The following is a 22,500-nucleotide window of genomic DNA, read 5'->3' as shown; positions in this document are numbered from 1 at the left end:
TTGTTGCTTAAGCAAACGTCAGAAAGTTATTTTTTCCTTCTTATTCTTCTTCTTCTTCGTCTTCTTCTTCTTCTTAAGAAATGAGGGCATCATTTGTACAGAAAGCAAGGAATTGTTCCTAAGGAGATTTTGAACGCATCAGGTGCTGCTATGTGCTAGGTGGGTGGGGGTGGGGATGGGGGTGGGGTGTTGCGCGACTTGATACATTACCCCTGGGTGAAAGATGGAGAGAAATTTCGGAAGAGGGGAGGGGGAGAGTCTTGAGCCATATTTCGCCTTTTTCAGAATGCCTCTGTTGAAGCGTTTTATGTCTCTGCTAAGAATATGATAATTAGATTTATTCTCTCTCTCTCTCTCTCTCTCTCTCTCTCTCTCTCTCTTGTGACGCCAGTTATAGTAGCCTTAAATCAATTTCTCTCTGTCTCTCTCTCTCCAAGGAAATTATTCTTACTTTATATTGATCTGTAGAAAAGAATTTGGTCTCTTGTTATTAATCTCTCTCTCTCTCGTTATTAATATCTCTCTCTGTCTCTCTCTCTCCAAGGAAATTATTGTCTTACATTATATTGATATGTAGAAAAGAATTCTCTCTCTCTCTCTCTCTCTCTCTCTCTCTCTCTCTCTCTCTCTCTCTCTCTCTCTCTCTCTCTCTCTCCTACACAAGGTTCTTTCTGCTCTAAGCACAGAGTATGTTTATTCTTTCTAATTTGGCATGGAGACTCCTTGTCTTCTGATGAAAGCTCGCGTTTCTGGCGATGTCCTGTTTGTGACGTTCGAGATGAACCTGCAGTTGTTTTTGCAAGACTCTTTGTTTGTGACGTTCGAGATGAACCTTTAGTAGGTCCTTCCATCTTACTTTCCTCAACTCTCTCCTGACAGCTGATTCTAGTGCAACTGCTTTTGGTTTTCCTCCTGAATTTCAAATTTTACTGTTCCGTTTCAGCACCGAATGACGTAGGTAATGGGTTTTGTAAATAATTTTTATTGTTATTTCATGTTTTATGATATTTCATGTTTGTCGCATTTAGAGTTAGGTCGCCTACGTGTACGTAATCAAGTAGAAGCTCCCCTACAAATTGTAAAAAAAATTGTAAAATCGTAAAAAATGTAAAAAGGAAAAAGTTTAGTTGAATGTATTTTTGAAACTCTCTCTCTCTCTCTCTCTCTCTCTCTCTCTCTCTCTCTCTCTCTCTCTCTTTATTGTATTAGGGGTGAGAAACTCTGTTTACCTTGTAGAAAGTTTTAGTAGCCTTAAATCTCTCTCTCTCTCTCTCTCTCTCCTCTCTCTCTCTCTCTCCAAGGAAATTTTTAGTAGCTACAGTCAGTCTCTCTCTCTCTCTCTCTCTCTCTCTCTCTCTCTCTCTCTCTCTCTCTCTCTCTCTCTCTCTCGTCCATGATTATAGCAACGTTCATTAACAGATTTTAATTTTCCTTAACCTGGTCCATTTTTTTCTTATCTCTCGTAAGTGTTGAAAAATGTAACCCTTTAACGTGCAAGTTGACATTAATGCATGAAAATTCTCACAGGAATTCTTTTGAAGTGTTGTGTCTTATACGCTGGCATTTTGCAGTTTGTGAGAATTAAATGCCAGGATGTAACATGCATGAGATAATGCCATTCTTAGTCTTTCGAATTGCAACATGATGCAGTTTTTGTTTATTGGTAATTGTAGGTCTTTCACTGATAAATTGTTACCAGTAAATGTAGGTTTTTTTTTAAGTTAAATTGTTACCAGTAATTTTTTTATTGTTACCAGTAATTGTAGCATTTTTTAAAATAAGTTTTCACCAGTAATTGTAGTTTTTTTCGTTCGCTGTTTTTCTGTCCGCCCTCAGATCTTAAAAACTACTGAGGTTATAGGGCTGCAAATTGGTATGTTGATCATCCACCCTCCAGTCATCAAACATACCAAATTGCAGCCCTCTAGCCTCAGTAGTTTAAAAAAATTATTTATGGTTAAAGTTAGTCATAATCGTGCTTCTGGCAACACTGTAGTAAAGGCCACGGCTAGGCCATGGCTGAAAGTTTCACGGGCCGCTGTTCATAAAGCGTTATAAGCTGTACTGGAAACTTTGGCGCATTTTTTACTTGTTTTTTATTTTTACTAGTAATTGTAATTTTGATTTTATTATGTAGGGGAAATGCGTTTCAAATTATTGTTTGCTATATTGCCTACAGTTATCCTCTTTGTTATGGGGCTCTGCCATCTCTTTGTACCGTACTTTCTCGTTATGCTTCATTGTTAGTCCTTTTGTGTGAATTGCTTAATCGTTGATACGATATTGCAGGCCTTGGTTGAATGTCAACGCTCTCTCTCTCTCTCTCTCTCTCTCTCTCTCTCTCTCTCTCTCTCTCTCTCTCTCTCTCTCTCTCTCAATAGAGAAGCAATTTGGCTATCTCACGAATTGTTCCGTTAAAGATCCAGTTTGTCTTAGTCGACCGTTGTTGGATGTTTTTAGATATTTTGTTAGAGAGATGAGGTGTTTTTTAGTTAAAACAGTAATTTCCTGAAGAGGTTGTTCCAGTCTTGGGCTGATGAACGAAATTCATCGAATAAATTCTCTTTTTTTTTAATTCTACCAGTAATTGTCTTTTCTCCATCCTCTCTTTTCTGTCCGTCTCAGATTTTGGGGCTATATATTTAGGGGCAAATAGTTATGTTGATCGAATATCACCCTCCACTCATCAAACATACTTGAAAACTCTCAGCGTCTGTGTAACCTAACAGATTGCATCAGTTGGTTTTTATTTACTTTTTGTTTTTTGCATTTTCTGACGCGACGGAGGATACCACAGACATGACGGTGCTGCAGTCGGTTGTTTTTGGCGATGCAATAGATATCCTCCCTATGAAAAGGTGGTGTGTATCGCCTCCTGTGTTGAACTTGGCTTGGCAAAATAGGTCTCTACCAGTTGTCTTCAGGTTCACCCCTTTTCCGTTTGATGTAGTGTTTATTTCATTCATCCCTTTAAATTCTTTTGTTTTGTTGATTTTCTTCGATTAGGGAAATTAGGCTCTTCACGTCCGTAACGCCCCTGACGCCCCTTGGACAGTCATAGGGCCGGTATCAGCTTAAAACAAGAAGGGTTGCATATTTTAGAGCTTTCAGAGAGAGTAGAGAGAAACAGGATGTCCTGGAAGAGGTACTCTGTCTCTTACCGGGGTGATGAATTACACATTCAGATCACACACTTTTATATATATATATATATATCTATATATATCTCTCCAGCTTTTTTATATATATATAAAAAAGGAAAATAGTTATAAACGTGCGATATATATATATCGAGTATTACTTGAAAACTATAGCGTCTGTGTAATAAAAATTGCATCAGCTGATTTTTATTTACTTTGTTTTTTGCATTTTCTGACGCGACGGAGGATACCACTTGACGGCGCATCCCTTCTTAGTTGCGATGCAATAGATTTCCTTCCTTAGAAAAGGTGGTGTATAGTACGCCCCACACTTTGATATTTTATAGGTCTCTACCAGTTGTATATCATATTTACCCGTTTTTATATGATATAGTGTTTATTATATATATATTATATATATTTATATTTTGTTGATTTTATATATAGGGAAATTATCTATATATATATATATATACAGTCATATATATATATAAACTAGATATTATATATATATATATATATAGGATATATATTATATATATATATATTATATATATATATATATATATATATATATATATATATATATATATATATATATATATATATATATATATATATATATATATATATATATATATATATAAAAGTGTGTTTGGGTGTGAGTATGCTCATGCGCTTGATCTACATCCCTTCCTTATTGGGAGGGAGTACACTTTACACAAGCATAATTTTAACCTATTTGTTTCAAAGGAAGTTCTGCTGTAGATCATTTCCAGCAAGCTTTTCATGCTACTCCCATTTCTCTCATGACGTGTAAACAATGCTCCAATATTTAGGTCTTGTTGCTCGGACGAGGCGTACCTATCTCCTCTTGCATATCAATGTTGTTTGTGTAATGGCGAGACGGTCGCCATTTTGTTTTTGGTATCTTATTTTTTTCTTGATTATTATATAACATACATAATATATATGTTATATAGTATGTGATGACTCGTAGAATCTACAAAGGTAAATTTCTGACAGGATTTCGATTCTAGCTGTTATATTGATTTAAATCTCTCTCTCTCTCTCTCTCTCTCTCTCTCTCTCTCTCTCTCTCTCTCTCTCTCACACACACACACACACACACACACACACACACACACACACACACACACACAAATTGTATACCATCAGTACAGGAGGGCCTCGACGAGATAATTCTTATTGTATTTATTTAAAGAATAGGTTATAGAGAATTGTTTAATTGGAAATTGCTTTATTACATCTCATTAAATTGAAGTAAATAAAAGATATAAACCTTTACCTTGTCAGAATTTAAATATCAAAATATTTCTTTATTAATATTCTGTCTTCTTTCTTTACAGGTAAGTTGGCTGATTGCTTTGTCCAAGTAGCGATGGTACGGTAAGATTTAAAAGTACGTTAAGATGACAGTCAAATTTTTCACACCTAGCACAAGATGGGTATATTATGTGGCAGCAGTTTCCGTGGCGGTATTAATAGCATTGCTAGTGTGGTGATAATTATAATCTGTTTGATGTTGGGTAGGGGGTGTGTGTGCGTGAGTTTGTACGTAAAATTTCCGTGCGTCTATAAGTGAAAGTGGCAGATATGAAAGCTCCCTGTATAGATTTCTTTTTTAATATATTTGTACCCATACACAACTCTGGATTTGTTTCTCCATTTCAATTTGTTTTATTATTATTATTATTATATTCCATTATATTATTATTAGGTAGAGAAGGCTATTGGGAAAAGCGATCTCATGTAGAAATTATTATTGAAGAAGAAGATTATTATTATTATTATATTATTCGAAGTTTCGAAGTCCACAATTCCTCTTCATCCGAAGATAGTGATAACTCTACGCGTTACCCATACTTTCATTCAGTTCCGCTGTGATCACACGCACAACCCCCCAATCTTAGTGGTCCACTCTTTTTTGCCCCCCTCAAAAGACAACAAACTATGTGAATGGGGTCGAGGAAAAATTGGGGAAAGTAACTGAAAGTAATTTTCATTATTGTCATTATGCTTGGGTAAATAACTTGATGGGTTTTAATTAGGTTGGGCCGTGGAAGCTTAGCCACTTTTCAAGAAGGAAGGGAGAGCCTCTCTCTCTCTCTCTCTCTCTCTCTTCTCTCTCTCTCTCTCTCTCTCTCTCTCTTCAAGGATACTTTTACATTGTACTCGTGTTGATCTATAGAAAAGAATTTGTTGTCATGTTATTCTCTCTCTCTCTCTCTCTCTCTCTCTCTCTCTCAAGGAAATTGTCTTACATTATATTGGTTGGTGTCTTCTCCAAGGAAATTCTTGTTCTCTCTCTCATTATATTGGTTGTTGTCTCACATTTATTCTCTCTCTCTCTCTCTCTCTCTCTCTCTCTCTCTCTCTCTCTCTCTCTCTCTCTCTCTCCTTCCACTTGTTTTTTTTTACTTTTTGCTTAATTTTTTGGTTCGTTTGAAAAGTCTCGGGAGAAAATTAAATTGGCCTTTTATTGCCGCTACTTTCGCTGTGCCGTGTGACTCCTATGAGTTTTTGCACGAATGGTAATGATCGTTCTGTGAGTCTTATGATAATGATTGCTCTATTATTATTATTATTATTATTATTATTATTATTATTATTATTATTATTATTACTTCTTAAATGTGGGTTTTGGTTTTATCATCAGTACTGTTGAACTTGTTGTCATACAATATAGGGTTTAAGACCTCACTTTCAAGTACTCTTCATTCTTTCCATGTCCATTGCATTATTATTATTATTATTATTATTATTATTATTATTATTATTATTATTATTATGAACTAGATGAAAAATAGTGTGAATATATAATGAACGATATGTTTAACGTTTGTTCGTTATACTGATGACTTGACTTTTAGAGGGAAAGAGAACGAGAGAGTCATGGAATTATTAGAAGTATGGTTCTTTTCAACCATATTATCGTTTCTCTCTCTCTCTCTCTCTCTCTCTCTGTGGATCTGTGTGGATCACGGTACAGCACCCCGTTTTCTCTCTCTCTCTCTCTCTCTCTCTCTCTCCACGACACAGCAGGGAGCCTCCAAGGAAGTCGCTAATTTACTGATGAACGAAAGCGATGGAATATTAACGAGTCCAGGAGGCGGACCATCTCGAGTTAAGGGATTCTTCAGAATGCAACAACTCGATGACGAGGGAAGGAAGTCCATCGTTAGGCTTTATTATTGTCCGTCTTGGACCGAAGAAGCAGTTCCTTCTATTTATAAGACGTTGCAGGTGCTTGCTTGACCTGACCCAAACCGTGCTGCAAGGAAACAGTGCCAGCAAGCAAAGAGACGAGGTGTATTTGTTTGTGAGTGTGTTTGGAAGATCGTGAGAAACAATGATGATGAGATGTTCAAGGAAGAATAACATGGTTGAAGGAACCATAGTTCTTATTCCATGATTCTCTCTCTCTCTCTCTCTCTCTCTCTCTCTCTCTCTCTCTCTCTGGTAGAATTAATTAAGACGAGCTATCCTGAACTTTTTAATCGCGCGAGGGTACTGGCGGGTGACTTCTTTGATGGAACTAATTTGATGTGTTTTTTTTTATTTTTATGATTTTCTAATAAATTGATGAAGCGTCAAAGACATCATACGATGTTCTATATAATTTCTTGTCAACAAAGAAGCAACGGCGCGTTAAAGTATTTATTTATGGAACCTTTGTGTTTCTTTGTTATATGAAAGTTAGGGTAGGGTGGGTATTTGGATATTATTGGATTTTATTGTGTACCCTTCTTGTCTAGGGTTAGGGGATATATATATATTTTTATAAATATTACTGCTGTTCGCCCTCGATGTATTTAGGTAGGAATATTAGTCCGATTCACCTCGACAGAGAACATCTCTGCCCGCCGGTAGGCTAGGCAAATTAAAAATAACAATCACCGCAGTAGACAAATGGCGCCGCATAGGCTGGAAAGTTTGCAAACAAAATATGCTGGGGCATTAGGGACCTAAGCCTCAGAGAGGGTTTACGCTCAATGACCCTAGTTATGGTGGCCCTTAAGCTTTATTCTATGCATTCGACGATGCCTTTGTCAAGGTCGGATTGCCCGGGCGTATAAGCCCTCACCTGGCGGGAACGGCGAGGTCGGGTCAGACAGTCAGAGAGATTCCAGCGGTCACTAAACCAGGGTGACGCTGCGTGCGTGTCCGAACGATATTCTTTATTCTTTATTACTTTTCTCCACGTCTATCTTAATTAGTGAATTGGGAAGACTGCCAGAATACGACTCCTGAGGTCCCTCGTTTGCGCAGCGACTCGGCATTCACGGTAAGTCCGATTCTTGTTGAAGCTTCGTCGATTGACTAGTACTTTTCTGTATTTCACATTTTTTCTTTGTTTTCTTCCTTCAGCCACCACTTAGGGGTATATGTGTTCACGAAGTCTAGATTAAGTCAAATTATTATGTTGTTAGCTTCAACCCCATTATTCCAGTAAAATACCTAGGATTTAGGGTAAGCAAACTCAGGTTAAATCTCGATGCTTTTGTATGCCTCGCGTCCGAATGTTTGGAAGAACCGCTATGCGTTTAAAATCAAATTCATCTCAAATATTCTTTGTTAAGGTTAATAACCCTTAACTGGCGACCTTGGCTAATTAACGTCTGTCTTTGAGGTTAACTTTTGGCTTCAAGTGGCAGGTTACGTGTAATCTTGGTTTGCAGGGCCGTAAAAATTACGTAAATTGAATAATACATGATCAACCAAGACTCTCACACGTAACATTGGCGACCTTGCGAGAATCTAAAGTACATTTTAGAGAAAGAATCTGGAGAAAAGGAAATTAAAATTACATTAATTCCAAAGATAAAAGTCAGATATTGAATTCCATTTCATTCTTCCAAACCAGAACGAGGCATAATAATAAGCAGTAAAGAGGATAGTTATAATAACAAGTGTAGCGAGAATTAGCGTAGGAAAGGGTGCGTCGAGCGCAGAGAGTCATAATTTATAACGTTTAAGACAAGGGCATTTTACCGTGTTCGGACCGTGAGAGAAGTCGTTCAATAACGTATCTTAAGGCCGGAAAAAGCGGAGCCTGTTTCATGTACACAAAGTAATTTAGAAATCGCGTCGGCAATTCCGATCGTTATTGTTTGCATATAGCGGGAATCATTCAAAAAACCGTGTCAGTGAAGTGGCGAACGAACGGAAGTAGTAATTGTATCATAAAATACATTTTCAGTAAAGTAAATTTGGTCCGTTCCAAATCACGCAAATCGATTCCATTGTTTGCCGAGGATGTTTCACCAGCGAGAGAACGATAACAAAAGACACAAAGTTGTTTGGTAATTTAGTTTTCCATCCGTAACGTAAAACGCTATGCATGATTGGTATATTTAAAGTAAAATCTGGATACCTGCATTTGTTTCGTTCGTTGTTTGAATTTGTGCTAAAAAGAAAATACCCGCCCCAGTTGTTTTGAAATTGTTCGAACTGTTTGTGAGAGAACGGCCATTTTGGGGTTTCCTTCGCAGGCCGAGGTTGTTTTGAAATTTAGGCCTAACGGGACCTTGGCCGCCATCTCAACGACCTTGTTATTGTGACCTCGACTCTGCTGCTGTGAGCCACTCTTGGGGTCATATAATTTTTTTTTTTTTTCGTAGCGTAACCCACCTCCTAATATCTTAGCTAGAAAAAACCAAAAGATAATTTAGGCAGGAAAGTTAGGCCTTAGTTAGGAGTAATACCACAAGTTCCTATACGAATACCTACTATAAAAATCATATAAAGAAAATTTAAAATTTTTACGATAAACTTTTGTGACGTCGGCTCCCGGGAAAATTAAGATAATAAAGTAATCCCTAAGGAAGCCAAGACGACGCATCTATATCATTTTATTAAGATCCATGCCATTGTGCATGTATAAAATCTATGTTTACATGTTCTCAAGCAGCAAGAAATTCGCTGATTGAAAATCTCTCTCTCTCTCTCTCTCTCTCTCTCTCTCTCTCTCTCTCTCTCTCTCTCTCTCTCTCTCTCTCTCTCTCTCTCTCTCTCGTCATTCAAGTAGCATTCTAACCTAAGTGTACGTGACCCTCTTCAAAGAAAGAACGGCCGACACTAGGCTAATTAATTCGAATACTTTAACCAAATAAAAGAAACACCTCTGTCCCACAATAGATGAGGACAAGTTAAGAGTAATTACAATACAGTGATAAACTGTCGGTCACGAGTGAGGCCTGCTATCCAGACCGAAGCAAACAGTAGTTTTCACCCTCTGAAAAAAAAAAGAAGGGGCCAGCACTGGGGCCGGTACTGGGACCAGCCACTCACGAGGATCTTTAAGAAGAAAAAAAAAAAAAAACCCAAATTCACTTTATTCCACAGTGCCAATAATTCCACAGTGCCAATAATTTGCAGCACTCATCACTGGAATAGCTTACTTCTCTATCTCTCTCTCTCTCTCTCTCTTTTACCTTCCCTTTCTCTCTCATTCGATTGTTGCACTCTGCAGGGGGTGTAGAGTGCCTTTCCTCCCATATAGCCTAGTTGGACTCCAGTAGAGGGTCCCTAGGAACACATTGGCACCATAAGTGCCACCAAGCAAGAATCCAGAAAAATAAATAAAACAAAACCAAAAGGGAACACAGAAGAGAAAGTTCTTCTGGAACCTAACCTGCACCAGTGCCTAGGGATACTGAGTGCCACCAGTGTGACCTGTACACGGCACACCCAAACTACAGTGCCACCTTTTGAAAGGGTGCCACTTCATTGAAGAGACTTCCTTTCCTCGCTGCCCACGCCCACTCGACCCGGTTAGACGGCCTTCCCCACCAGAACCATGGCAGCAGAGCATTATAAAACCTTCCTGGGGCTGGGGACGGCAGGTCTCACCGGCTCGGAACTTACTACCTGGGTTAAGGAGCAAGTGGACGACTTGGCCAAGCGGGAGAAGGAAGAAAGACTCGAGCAGAGGAAGTATGAAGCCGAGCAGAGGAAGTATGAAGAAGAACGAAGGGTGTATGACGCCGAGCAAAGGCAATATGAAGAGGAAAGAGAAGAAAGAAGGAGACAGCATGAGTTAGCCTGCAAGGAAACCGAGTTAGCCCTAAAGGAGAAGGAGCTCGAGCTTGAGAGAGCGAAAATGGAGAATGCCGAAGCTATGGCTAGCCATCAAGCCTCCAGTCCTACACCTGCTGCATCAAACGCTCCAATTTGAGCATCAATTCCCTAGTCCCCAAGTGGACTGAGGACGAGCCAGAAGCATGGCTGGAGGAGATCGAGGCTCTTTTCGATAACTACAGCACCACGGAGACAGAGAGAGCCTTAATACTAGCCAAGCATATGGGAGGAAAAAGCCAAGGCAGCGCTTCGCTCACTGGAGAAGAGCCAGAGAGGTAACATGGCAGAAGTTCGTAGAGTCATTACCAAGGCCTACGAGATAACCCCAGAAAAATGGAGACAACGGTTCCGAGGTCTTGCCAAGGAAGTCGGCTGGTCTTGGACGGAATGGGCATGTCACAAAACCCAGTCCGGGACGCGCTGGTTCGACTCCTTGGCCTGCACGACGTTTGAGGATCTCTTCAATCGGACCATGCTAGAAGACCTTTTCCAATGTGTGCCAGGGCCCCTTGCGGTATATCTTAACGATAAGCAGCCCTCCACACTTATGGAAGCTTGTCGCATGGCTGATTCGTGGGAAACCTTCAATCAGTCGCATAGCACCTCTCAGAAGCGAATCATCCCTCCGGCCTACCTCTCGAACTCCACTGCCCCAAGAATGGACTGCCTAGCAAGACCCTGTGCAACTATTGTAAGAAGGGGGCCATGCTGAAGCTGAGTGCCGATACAAACTCGGCACTAATAAGCAGCCTAACCCTACCAGCCAGAACTCCGCTCCCGATTCACCCGCTCAGCCCTCTCCTCCAACAGTTACTGCAGGCCACCGAGCCCATCCAAAAGGCCCGTGCAAATCCTGTGGGGCTGCTAGCCACTACAATGCTGGATCTCTGGCCTGTCCACATCATGTCCCCGCCACCAAATTTGTCAACCTAATCAGCACTTCATTTTCTGCTGCTGGTCCGCACCGGATCCTTTACCCCGAGAGACTGGAAACCCAGTTCATCTCGGTGGCCCCTCTTCAGAGCACTAGCCTGCCAGTGACCCTTCCGGTCACAGTAGATACTGCGGCAGACATTAGCCTGATCACTAGGGCCCAAGTGCCAGCCGGTGCCATGGTTGACGAAGAAACCCGGTGGGAAATGAAGTGGATAGAGGGCCACACCATTACCGTTCCTACGGTCCAACTCCAGGTAATGACACCTTGGGGCACGATACCCCACCGCCTTGGCGTGGTAGGTGGAATTCGGCCCGGAGTGGTCTTCTTGTTGGGTCGGGATCTTCTCTGCGGAAGCCCGTCACCAACGCCACTCCGCAGCCACGTTACCTCCTCCACGGAGGCCCCATCTAAAACTCTCAAAAATGACAAACCTCCACCTTCCGCCCACCAAAGTGGTCCGCGGAAGGGGCACCACCCAACCTATTTCAGGCCTAGCCCTCTCCAATCGCGAAGGGCTGGCCCACCAAGAGGTCCTCCCCTCCGCGAAGAGAGATTCAGGAGGAGCAGTACCGCTGCAGGACGTGCAGCGGGCAGACCACTCCACAAATTGGGAGGGCTGCCCAAGCAAGCAACGCCCAGCGGGCGCCCGAACAAAACTCTAGGAGAGGCTACGATCTCCTGCTGGGGCAGGAATCTCTGCCGCAGCCAAACCCAAGTCGTCCGAGAGGTGCACCTCGGACCACTCATCAGGCATGCCTGACCCTCAACTGCTGCCAGTGCCACTTGCGAGCACTGAGCAGTGCCAGACTCCGTCCGCCACGGACGTTGAGCTACCAATGGAAAAGGCCCTATGCCGGGTCTAAATCATGAGGCGAATCCTCCTCCGGGAGATTTAGGATTCCCCATGCAGTTGATCATCGCGACTGGAGAGCCTCCAGCACCGAAACTACTTCTTTGCAAGATTCTTCTTTGCAAAATTTGACTCAGGATGAACCCTGGAGGATCGAAATGGTACCCCTCCCTTGGAAGACCAGGAACTGGCATCCTCGGACGCAGAAGTCGAGATCGCTCTCGCTCCGGTTGTCGCAGCAGCCGGAGTAGGAGTCCTCCCGCAGCTTTTGCAGTTGCCCCTGACTTCGCGCCCGCTAGCCCTTCTGGCCTGTCCCCGGAGTTGGTGCTCTCATCACCTGCTAGGCCAGCTACTGATAGGCCTTGGAGGAAACCGAAGAAGAAGAAGAAGGGGCGGAAGAGAGCCCAGTAGTTGCCGAGCTATAAGCTCCTCCTGGCACTAGTGCCCTCTTGGCACAGTGCCCTAACATCTAAGAGTGATCCTGGCCCCTTGCCCAGAGGAGGTAGCCAGTGTGATCTCTTCCTTTCATTGCGCATAGCCTATGCCACCTTAAAGTACGGTACATCAATTTAGTAACCTTGTTCTTTCCACTTACCACCGAGCCGCAGTAATCATGTAAGTAGCCTAACTAATTTCAGTAATCTTAACTATTGTGAAACGAGCTACGATGCTCGTGACACGCATGGCCTAAGACCTCAGTGAGGCACCCATTTATCATATGAGGCAACCCTCATGTAAATTTTAGTAAATTTTAATTGTATTAAACATAAACCATGTTGTAATTTAGTTAGAATGTTAACTCTTATGTTGGTGCTACGGTTGGGTTAGGATAGGTTAGGCTAGGGAATATCATAGAACGTACCACTAGGCTAGGTCTAAAACACATCATGATTGTAGGAGGTAGCCTATAATAACCGTGAGCACCTTCCAGTACTATTAGAATTAGGTAAAGTAGTGATTATAGCTCATATCCTATCTAGGTTAGGTAGTTCTGTAGCTAGGTAGGCTAACCAGGACTAATCTGCTCAGGGAAGGAGAGTAACCTACGAGAGGCGAACAGCTTGCTTTAGTATAGACCTTCACGCCCGAAAAGGGAGTGAAGGCCCTCTTAAGGGGGGGAGCTTTTATAAATATTACTGCTGTTCGCCCTCGATGTATTTAGGTAGGAATATTAGTCCGATTCACCTCGACAGAGAACATCTCTGCCCGCCGGTAGGCTAGGCAATTTAAAAATAACAATCACCGCAGTAGACAAATGGCGCGCATAGGCTGGAAAGTTTGTAAACAAAATATGCTAGGGCATTAGGGACCTAAGCCTCAGAGAGGGTTTACGCTCAATGACCCCTAGTTATGGTGGCCCTTAAGCTTTATTCTATGCATTCGGCGATGCCTTTGTCAAGGTCGGATTGCCCGGCGGTATAAGCCCTCACCTGGCGGGAACGGCGAGGTCGGGTCAGACAGTCAGAGAGATTCCAGCGGTCACTAAACGAGGGTGACGCTGCGTGCGTGTCCGAACGATATTCTTTATTCTTTATTACTTTCTCTCCTACGTCTATCTTAATTAGTGAATTGGGAAGACTGCCAGAATACGACTCCTGAGGTCCCTCGTTTGCGCAGCGACTCGACATTCACGGTAAGTCCGATTCTTGTTGAAGCTTCGTCGATTGACTAGTACTTTTCTGTATTTCACATTTTTTCTTTGTTTTCTTCCTTCAGCCACCACTTAGGGTATATGTGTTCACGAAGTCTAGATTAAGCCAAATTATTATGTTGTTAGCTTCAACCCCATTATTCCAGTAAAATACCTAGGATTTAGGGTAAGCAAACTCAGGTTAAATCTCGATGCTTTTGTATGCCTCGCGTCCGAATGTTTGGAAGAACCGTTGCGTTTAAAATCAAATTCATCTCAAATATTCTTTGTTAAGGTTAATAACCCTTAACTGGCGACCTTTGGCTAATTAACGTCTGTCTTTGAGGTTAACTTTTGGCTTCAAGTGGCAGGTTACGTGTAATCTTGGTTTGCAGGGCCGTAAAAATTACGTAAATTGAATAATACATGATCAACCAAGACTCTCACACGTAACAATATATATATATATATATATATATATATATATATATATATATATATATATATATATATATATATATATATATATATATATATATATATATAAATCTAGGAATACACACACACACACTTCCCATTTTCCTTAGCTTGGAAGATCATTTGTTTAGCGTTTGCGTTCATTTTAGAGTAATAATAATAATAATATAATATAATAATAATAATATTTGTGGGCAATTGAGAGTTTTAATATCGATAGTCTTTCCAGTATTTCTCACATCACTGGTCCATATATAAGTAACCCCTCCCCCCAAAAAAAACTACCTCTTCTGAGGCTTAGGACGGTACGAAACGTCCCTTAGGTCGGGTTTTTCAGTCTTGACCACTCTCTCATGTTTGTCATTATTGCTGGTATGGATCATATTTCCGTGCGAATTTCAACTGTGAGAAAGTCTACGGGGATCAGACTCCGTGTTTAAACTCGCTACCGTCTCTGCTCTCTCTCTCTCTCTCTCTCTCTCTCTCTCTCTCTCTCTCTCTCTCTCTCTCTCTCTCTCTCTCTCCAGAAAATATTTTATGTCAAATAGGTATATAATTCAACTGCACACATTTACTTAGTATCAGTGATAGGAGCAGTGTGTAGATTCTCTCTCTCTCTCTCTCTCTCTCTCTCTCTCTCTCTCTCTCTCTCTCTCTCCAGAAAATAATTTTTGTCAAATAGCTATATAAATCAACTGCAGATTACGCTTAGCATCAGTGATAGGAGCAGTATTTAGACTCTCTCTCTCTCTCTCTCTCTCTCTCTCTCTCTCTCTCTCTCTCTCTCTCTCTCTCTCTCTCTCTCAGAAAACCGTTCTGTTTCATGGGGAGGAAGCTCGGTACTCAAGTAAATGGCCTTTGGGCTTGTGTGACAAGAATGTTTGTACTTCATGAATGATGATGTAACCTCTCAAGATTTTTAAATTTTTTATTTTTTTTTTTTTTTTTTTTTTGCCTCTGCCTTTTCCCCTCTATTATTTTCCTTATTCCTCCTGGCATTTCCTTTCATCGTCCACTAGTGTATTCCGTTTTCATCAACGTGTTGATTCTATTTCATTTGAGTATCTTATAGCGTCCCTCCGGCCCGTAGCTGCAACCCCTTTCATTCCTTTTCCTATACCTCCGTTCATATTCTCTTTCTTCCATCTTACTTTCCACCCATTACTGCGAGGTTTTCCTCCTGTTACACCTTTCAAACCTTTCTATTCTCAGCTTCCCTTTCAGTGCTGAATGACCTCTTATGTCCCAGTTTAGCTTGGCCTTCGGCCTGAATTCTGTATTCTGTTACATTCTACGTTTTTAACCACTTGTTGTACACTCTTTGCATATTGCTGTCACAAATTCATTCAGCTCTTTCACTGCACCGGTCTACCAACACCCTCCCCCCCTTTTTTGGGGGGGGGGAGGAGGGGTTGCTTGTTTTTACCCATTCACTCGATCATTCTCTTCCTCACCAATGTTTTTCTTAACCATGGTTTTTTTTTATTTTACCCTTTTTTTTACCTTTTCTCTTTTCAAGCTGTTATTCATGTCGTGTGTAATTTTTATTCTTAACTTTCTCGTGTGCTTTTTGAGTTTTCTGTAAAAGAAAACATTGTGCCGGCATCGTCTGTCCGTCCGCACTTTATTCTGTCTGGACTTTTTCTGTCCGCATTTTTCGTGTCCGCCCTCAGATCTTAAAAACTACCGAGCCTAGAGGGCTGCAAATTGGTATCTTTATCACCCACCCTCCAGTCATCAAACATACCAAATTGCAACCCTCTAGCCTCTGTAGTTTTTTATTCTATTTAAGGTTGCAGTTAGACATAATCGTGCTTTGGGCAACGATATAGGATAGGCCACCACCGGACTGTGGGTAAAGTTTCATGGGCCGCGGCTCATGCAGTATTATACCGAGACCACCGAAAGATAGATCTATTTTCTGTGGCCTTGCTTGTATACACTGCAGCGGCTGTACAGAAAACGCGATTGCGCAGAAGAAACCTCGGCGCATTTTTTACTTGTTTATTCTGTCGTTAGTTATTTCCCTCCTTATCCTTCCTTCATTGCGTAGTATTCGTAATCCTGTGTCTTCTTCGTTTTCCCATGTATAAAATTGACCTTCTCTTCCTCCTCCTCCTCTTTTTTATTCTGTCATTTCCACTTGCTGTTTCTCCCCTTTATCCTCGCATTCGCATAACTGCTATTTTTCCTTTTTTTAATGAGTTCCATTTCAACGCTCCATCTTCCGTTTGTTTTCTGTTATTCCAAACTGCCAGGAGCCGCCCCTCACGCCCACTTCTCCCAGACTTTCTCTTCACCTTTTTCGTCTTTAACCATTGGACTCCTCTCTCTCTCTCTCTCTCTCTCTCTCTCTCTCTCTCTCTCTCTCTCTCTCTCTCTCTCGGTGGAGCTTGCTGCATTGCGGGTGACCTTAAAGTAGAACTTCAGCTCAGAAACGGAAGGGTGGGTTGTGGGAAGGAGAACTGTGATGGTGAATTAACGGGAAGGAAAGAAGAAGGAAGGAAGAAGAAGGAGGAGGAGTGATAGTAGCAAGGGACGATGATGGAGGAATTCGGCAATGAAAGAAAATAAAAGATTGTTTGTGTAAAATATTTGAGCGATGGCAGCGGACTCGATCCTCCTGCGTTGGGTATGAACAACCTGCGATGATCACCTTGATAAAATCCTTTAAGTTTTGTCTATTTATTTATTTATTTATTTATTTATTTATTTATCTATTAATTTGTTTTGGTATCAAGGGAATTTCTATTCATTCTCCCCGTATTTACTTATTTATTTATTTATTTATCTATTTATGTACTTATTTATTTATTTATTTTTTGGTGTCAAGAGAATTTCCATTCATTCTCCCCGTATCTATTTATTTATTTATTTGTTTAATATATTTATTTATTATTTTTTTTTTGTGTCAAGAGAATTTCCATTTCATTTTATTTATCTATTTATTTATTTATTTATTTAATATATTTATTTATTATTTTTTTTGGTGTCAAGAGAATTTCCATTCATTCTCCCCGTATCTATTTATTTATTTATTTATTTATTTAATATATTTATTTATTATTTTTTTTTTGGTGTCAAGAGAATTTCCATTCATTCTCCCCGTAAGTGCCGTAAGTGCACCTCTCGTGGTGCACTGTAGGCATGACTTAAGGTTCTTTGCAGCGTGCCCTCGGCCTCTAGCTGTAACCTCTTTCGTTCCTTTTACTGTACCTCCTTTTATATTCTTTTTCTCCCATCTTACTTTCCTCCACCCTCTCCTGACAATTGATTCATATTGCAACTTCTTAGAGGTTTTCCTCCTGTTACACCTTTCAAACATTTTCACTCTCAATTTCCGTTTCAGCTGTGAATGACCTAATCATTGGTCCCAGTGCTGGGCCCTTTGGCCTAAATTCTTTATTCAATTCAATTCAGTTCAATTCCTGAGACATCAGTCTTATGCTGTCAGCTCTTACCTAGAGGCATTCCTTAATACCATAAAGGGAGAGATAGCTTATCTCTCGGTCACCGGATGGGATTTCGGCTAGAAATAAATGTTCACCTAATTAAGGTATAACCTCAGGATTGCTTATCACGCCCCCCCCCCACCCCAGAACCCCGTGAAAACGAACGGCCATATCGGTACCCAAGGCCGTTACGGGAGATATGTTCCTCTTAGGAAACATGTAAAAAAATGATCCGAAGTTTCTTCGGCGCAATTGAGTTTTCTGTACAGCCGTTACAGCGTATAACTAATGCCACCGAAAATAGATATCTTTTTCGGTGGTCTCGGTATAATGCTGTATGAGCCGCTGCCCGTGAAACTTTAACCACGGCCCGGTGGTGGCCTGTCCTATATTGTTGCCAGAAGCACGATTATGGCTGACTTTAACCTCAAATAAAATAGAAACTACTGAGGCTAGAGGGCTGCGATTTGGTATGTTTGATGTCTGGAGGGTGGATGATCAACATGCCAATGACCCTCTAGCCTGTAGTTTTTAAGACCTGAGGGCGGACAGAAAAGTGCGGACGAACAGACAAAGCCGGCACAATAGTTTTCTTTTACAGAAAACTAAAAGGGAATTTTGCACAAAAGAACTGATGTTTTGCATGATCCTTGAAATAGATAACTGAAGAATAAAAAAGTAATTTGGAATTACGCTGTTTAAAAAACGCTCAAGAAAACTGATTTCCCTTCGAGATATTTACCATTATCTTTGACGTCCACGTGATGTTGGCAAAAAAAAAAAAAGAATAATTGCTTTCTGTTTATTGTAATTTGTTCATCTTGGAATAACGTAGACAACTTGGGATCTAAGTTTTGGTTTCAATTCATGTTACCACTTCAGCCATTTAAGATGTGTTATAGTTAAGCTGTTAAATACTTATGCGTATTGTACCTGTTTTTCAGGAACTCTTTGTTTTAGATCAGTGGTTCCTAACCTTTTTCAGTGTATGCACCCCTTTCAAATCAGCAGTCAGTTCTGGCACCCCCTGAATTGCTGAAATAAAAAAAAGCTAAAATACAAAGTTGATATGGTATGTATTAATAACAAAACAAGGTGTAGGTTTATTTGTAGCTCAGAGCACTGCTGTAGCAATAATAATAATAATAATAATAATAATAATAATAATAATAATAATAATAATAATAATTTTAATTATTATTATTATTATTATTATTAAAATATTATTATTATTATTATTTATTTTATTTCATTGTATTTTATTTTTGCAGAAAAGATAATTTGTAATAATAATAATAATAATAATAATAACTGTTTTAATTATTATTATTATTATTATAAAAAAATTATTATAGTTATTATTATTTTTATTATTATTATTTTTATTTTATTGTATTTTATTAATTTTTTGCAGAAAAAAATAACATGCGTACACCACTGTTTTAAATGCAGCGGTTCCAAATAAAAAAAAATCATTTAATTTTTAACTTCTCTCCTCCTCCTCCTCCTCCTCCTCCTCCTCCTCCTCCTCCTCCTCCTCCTCCTCCTCCTCCTCCTCCTCCTCCATGACGTAAACGCAACAATGTCCAACCCTTGTTATGGCAACACGAACCCTCCGAGTTTTAAGGGGGTCGTGTACAACTAGTAGTAAGATCAAGATCGCTCTGTATGAGGGTATGGCGTAGGTTTGGGCAATTTACTGACCTTTATGTAACCTTACCCCAATTCAAGGACCAAATGCGGATTGTTTTGGGGATGGTGAGGGCGGGCATAGTGCCGTATAATTCTGTGGTGATTCTCATGTCACCATCATCGTCACTGCTATCATTGCTTGTACCATATGGATAGGGTTCGTCTTCTGGATAATAATAATAATAATGAAATAAATAATAATAATAAAATAATCATCATCTTCTAAATAACAATAATAATAATAATAATAATAGTAATAATAATAATATAATAATAATAATCGTCCTTTAAATAATAATAGTAATGATAATAATAATGATAATAATAATGTGCACAGTTCATTTGATAAAGGCTGCCCTCATTAAAGGTTTATTACGAGGTATGAAAATTATTATAACTATTTTACGTATGTTGGCCGAAGAAGTAATCGATACGCCTGGTAATTACTCGCCAGTTGCGGATCGCAGGTGGAAATCGGAAGTACCGCCCGAAAAGGGAAAAGTTATACATGCAAAAAAAGTTATGTATGTATTTACACATTAAGTTGTATGTAAGTAAATTGCAGTTATACCTAAATGTAAACTTTCAACTGCAGATACTCAACTTTATTACATTTTTTTGCATATTTTAAAAAGTAATTATTGAGGCAATTTTCAGCATTTGGGCTTAGAATAAGCAGTACTTTACTGTTTGCAGAAATGGATAATTACCATTTGTGGAAAGTGGTATTTATTAGGCTCGAAATTCCCAGAATTAAATTTTTGATTGCTCTTAATTTTGCTAAGGATGAAAAAAAAAATTGCTAATTACACCATTACACAAAGACTTATTCTCTTAGAACTTTAATACGAGTACATGTTAATGAAAGACTCCTTGGAAACTTTCGCTGTTTTCAGTGTCTGACTTCGCCAGCACGCAACCCGATGCAAAGTGACTCAGCAACTTTTGAATTATAACATTTGATTGCCTGGAGAGACAAGATGCAGACCCCAATTATCTCTATAATTTACTCATTAGCTGCGGTAACTTGAGGCCTTGCAACATGAATCCTTGTCCCTCTTTTTTTTTTTACTGGCTGCTCAGGTCTTCCCGTCCCTTCTGAGAGAGAGAGAGAGAGAGAGAGAGAGAGAGAGAGAGAGAGAGAGAGAGAATATATATCTTGGTCTTGAGACGAGGATCTACATATTCTGATTTCTCTGAAGCTGAACTTGTAATCATTTTGTAGTATAGAGTATATACCCATGCTTCTGAGAGAGAGAGAGAGAGAGAGAGAGAGAGAGAGAGAGAGAGAGAGAGAGAGAGAGAGAGAAAATATATATCTTGGTCTTGAGACGAGGATCTAAATATTCTGATTTCTCTTTAGCTGAACTTGTAATCAATTTGTAGTATAGAGTATATACCCATGCTTGAGAGAGAGAGAGAGAGAGAGAGAGAGAGAGAGAGAGAGAGAGAGAGAGAGAGAGAGAGAGAGAGAGAGAGAGAGAGAGAGTCTCCTCGTCTTGAGGCGACTACCCTCTCTTAAGCTGAACTTGTAATCAGTTTGGCGTATGGAGAGAGAGAGAGAGAGAGAGAGAGAGAGAGAAACATATCTCGTGGTCTGGAGGCGAGGATCTTTAGTAAATATATTCGGACCTCTCTTAAACTGAACTTGTAATCAGTTTTGGTGTATAGATTATATATATGCTTTATATATCAAAACTACCAGTGGTTCGGGAAATATTCCTGATTTGTAAAGGATTCATTGAGACTTTTTATATCATTTATATATCTATCCAAGAGTCCTTTGTTTAGCGCAAATTTTGAAGGCTCTAGCGCGAATTCCTCCAGCGGATGTGACTTGTGTATGTGTGTATGAGTATGTGTATGTATATATGGGGGTCGTGTGAGCTTAGGACCTTGCGTCCGGCCGCGTTCTAATTGGGCTCGTGTTACGGCACTGAATGGTGGCACTGTGATTGGCACCTTTGTGTTACATGGTGATTAAGTGCGTCTCCAGCCAAAGGCCACTTGTCAGTGGTTTCAACAAAGGCACCCCTCAGTGTTTCGTAACCGTTGCCGAGTTTTGTTTCTCGTTGTTTGCAACGCGATTTTCTATTTTCTGATTTCTGTGTCGAAGAAAACGTTGTGCTAAGTGTTTATGGTGTATAGTTATGTTGGTGTGAAGGTTACGTATTAGAGATATAATAAGAAGATTTGAATTTTACGAATGTACCTCAGGAACTGGGTGTGAATTTACGAATATATTTCAGAAATTTATGACTGGATGTGAATACATTAATATATGTCGGGAATTTGTCGATACCTCGAAACAAGTACGTCTAGATTCGACTCTCTCTCTCTCTCTCTCTCTCTCTCAAGACCCAGGGACGTAGAAGGAGAAGAGAAAGTCCCTTAGGTGACCATATCGCCATCTCTCAATTAAGACTCTAATCCAATCAGTGGCCGTCCTCAGCTTCCTTCTTCAGTTCCTTGAGGAAATTAAGAAGGTGATTTCTTCCCTTCTCTGTGGCTGGGGGGTTGCGAAGAGAAGACGAGGAGAAGAGAAGTGGAAGAGAGAGAAGACAGGAACCATTTGAAGTGGGTCGTGTTCTTTATTTTAGATTGCGTTATGACATGAATTGGAAACTGCATTGAAAAACAGATTAAGAGATTGGTCGTTCTCTCTCTCCTCTTCTCTTGCTCTCTCTCTCTCTCTCTCTCTCTCTCTCTCTCTCTCTCTCTCTCTCACACACACACACACACACACACACACACACACAGTTTACATTACGGCATAAATTAGAAACTACAATTAAAAAAAGTCTAAAAGATTAGTCTCTTTCTTCCTCTCCTGTTGCCATCTAATCCGATTTTCTTTTGTTTACGCTTTGCTATCCCCCTACCCTCTCTTCTCTCTCTCTCTCTCTCTCTCTCTCTCTCTCTCTCTCTCTCTCTCTCTCTCTCTCTCTCTCTCTCACATATCATTTACAGACCCTTGTTCTGCCATCTTTATTTCTCATCTCGCCTCCTTTTCCCTACCACATCCATCGACCTATATCTGGCCGCCCACTGGACACCGCCCACGCCCGCCGCTGGCGATTCCTCCGGGGGTTGGAAACCCGTGACGGCAGCCGGCGCTGCTGCCTTCTGGAGGATTTTCTGAAAGATTTTCTTGGAGTTCCTCGCGTCGTCTTGCTTTCCACAATGACTGCCATTATCACTGGTCATATGACACAGCA

The 22,500-nt window shown here is 40.3% G+C and overlaps 1 protein-coding gene across 9 annotated transcripts in view; it reads left to right on the top strand.

The window, feature by feature from the left end:
• The window catches only part of Pka-C1 (Protein kinase, cAMP-dependent, catalytic subunit 1), a 972,169-nt gene that overhangs the window by 806,621 nt on the left and 143,048 nt on the right, over window positions 1-22,500 (top strand). The gene's annotated exons all lie outside the window — the stretch shown is intronic.

Source organism: Macrobrachium rosenbergii, chromosome 52, assembly GCF_040412425.1.
Source record: "Macrobrachium rosenbergii isolate ZJJX-2024 chromosome 52, ASM4041242v1, whole genome shotgun sequence".
Lineage (NCBI taxonomy): Eukaryota > Metazoa > Arthropoda > Malacostraca > Decapoda > Palaemonidae > Macrobrachium > Macrobrachium rosenbergii.
Note: the sequence above shows the minus strand (reverse complement) of the source record. Positions and strands in the feature narration are given on the sequence as shown.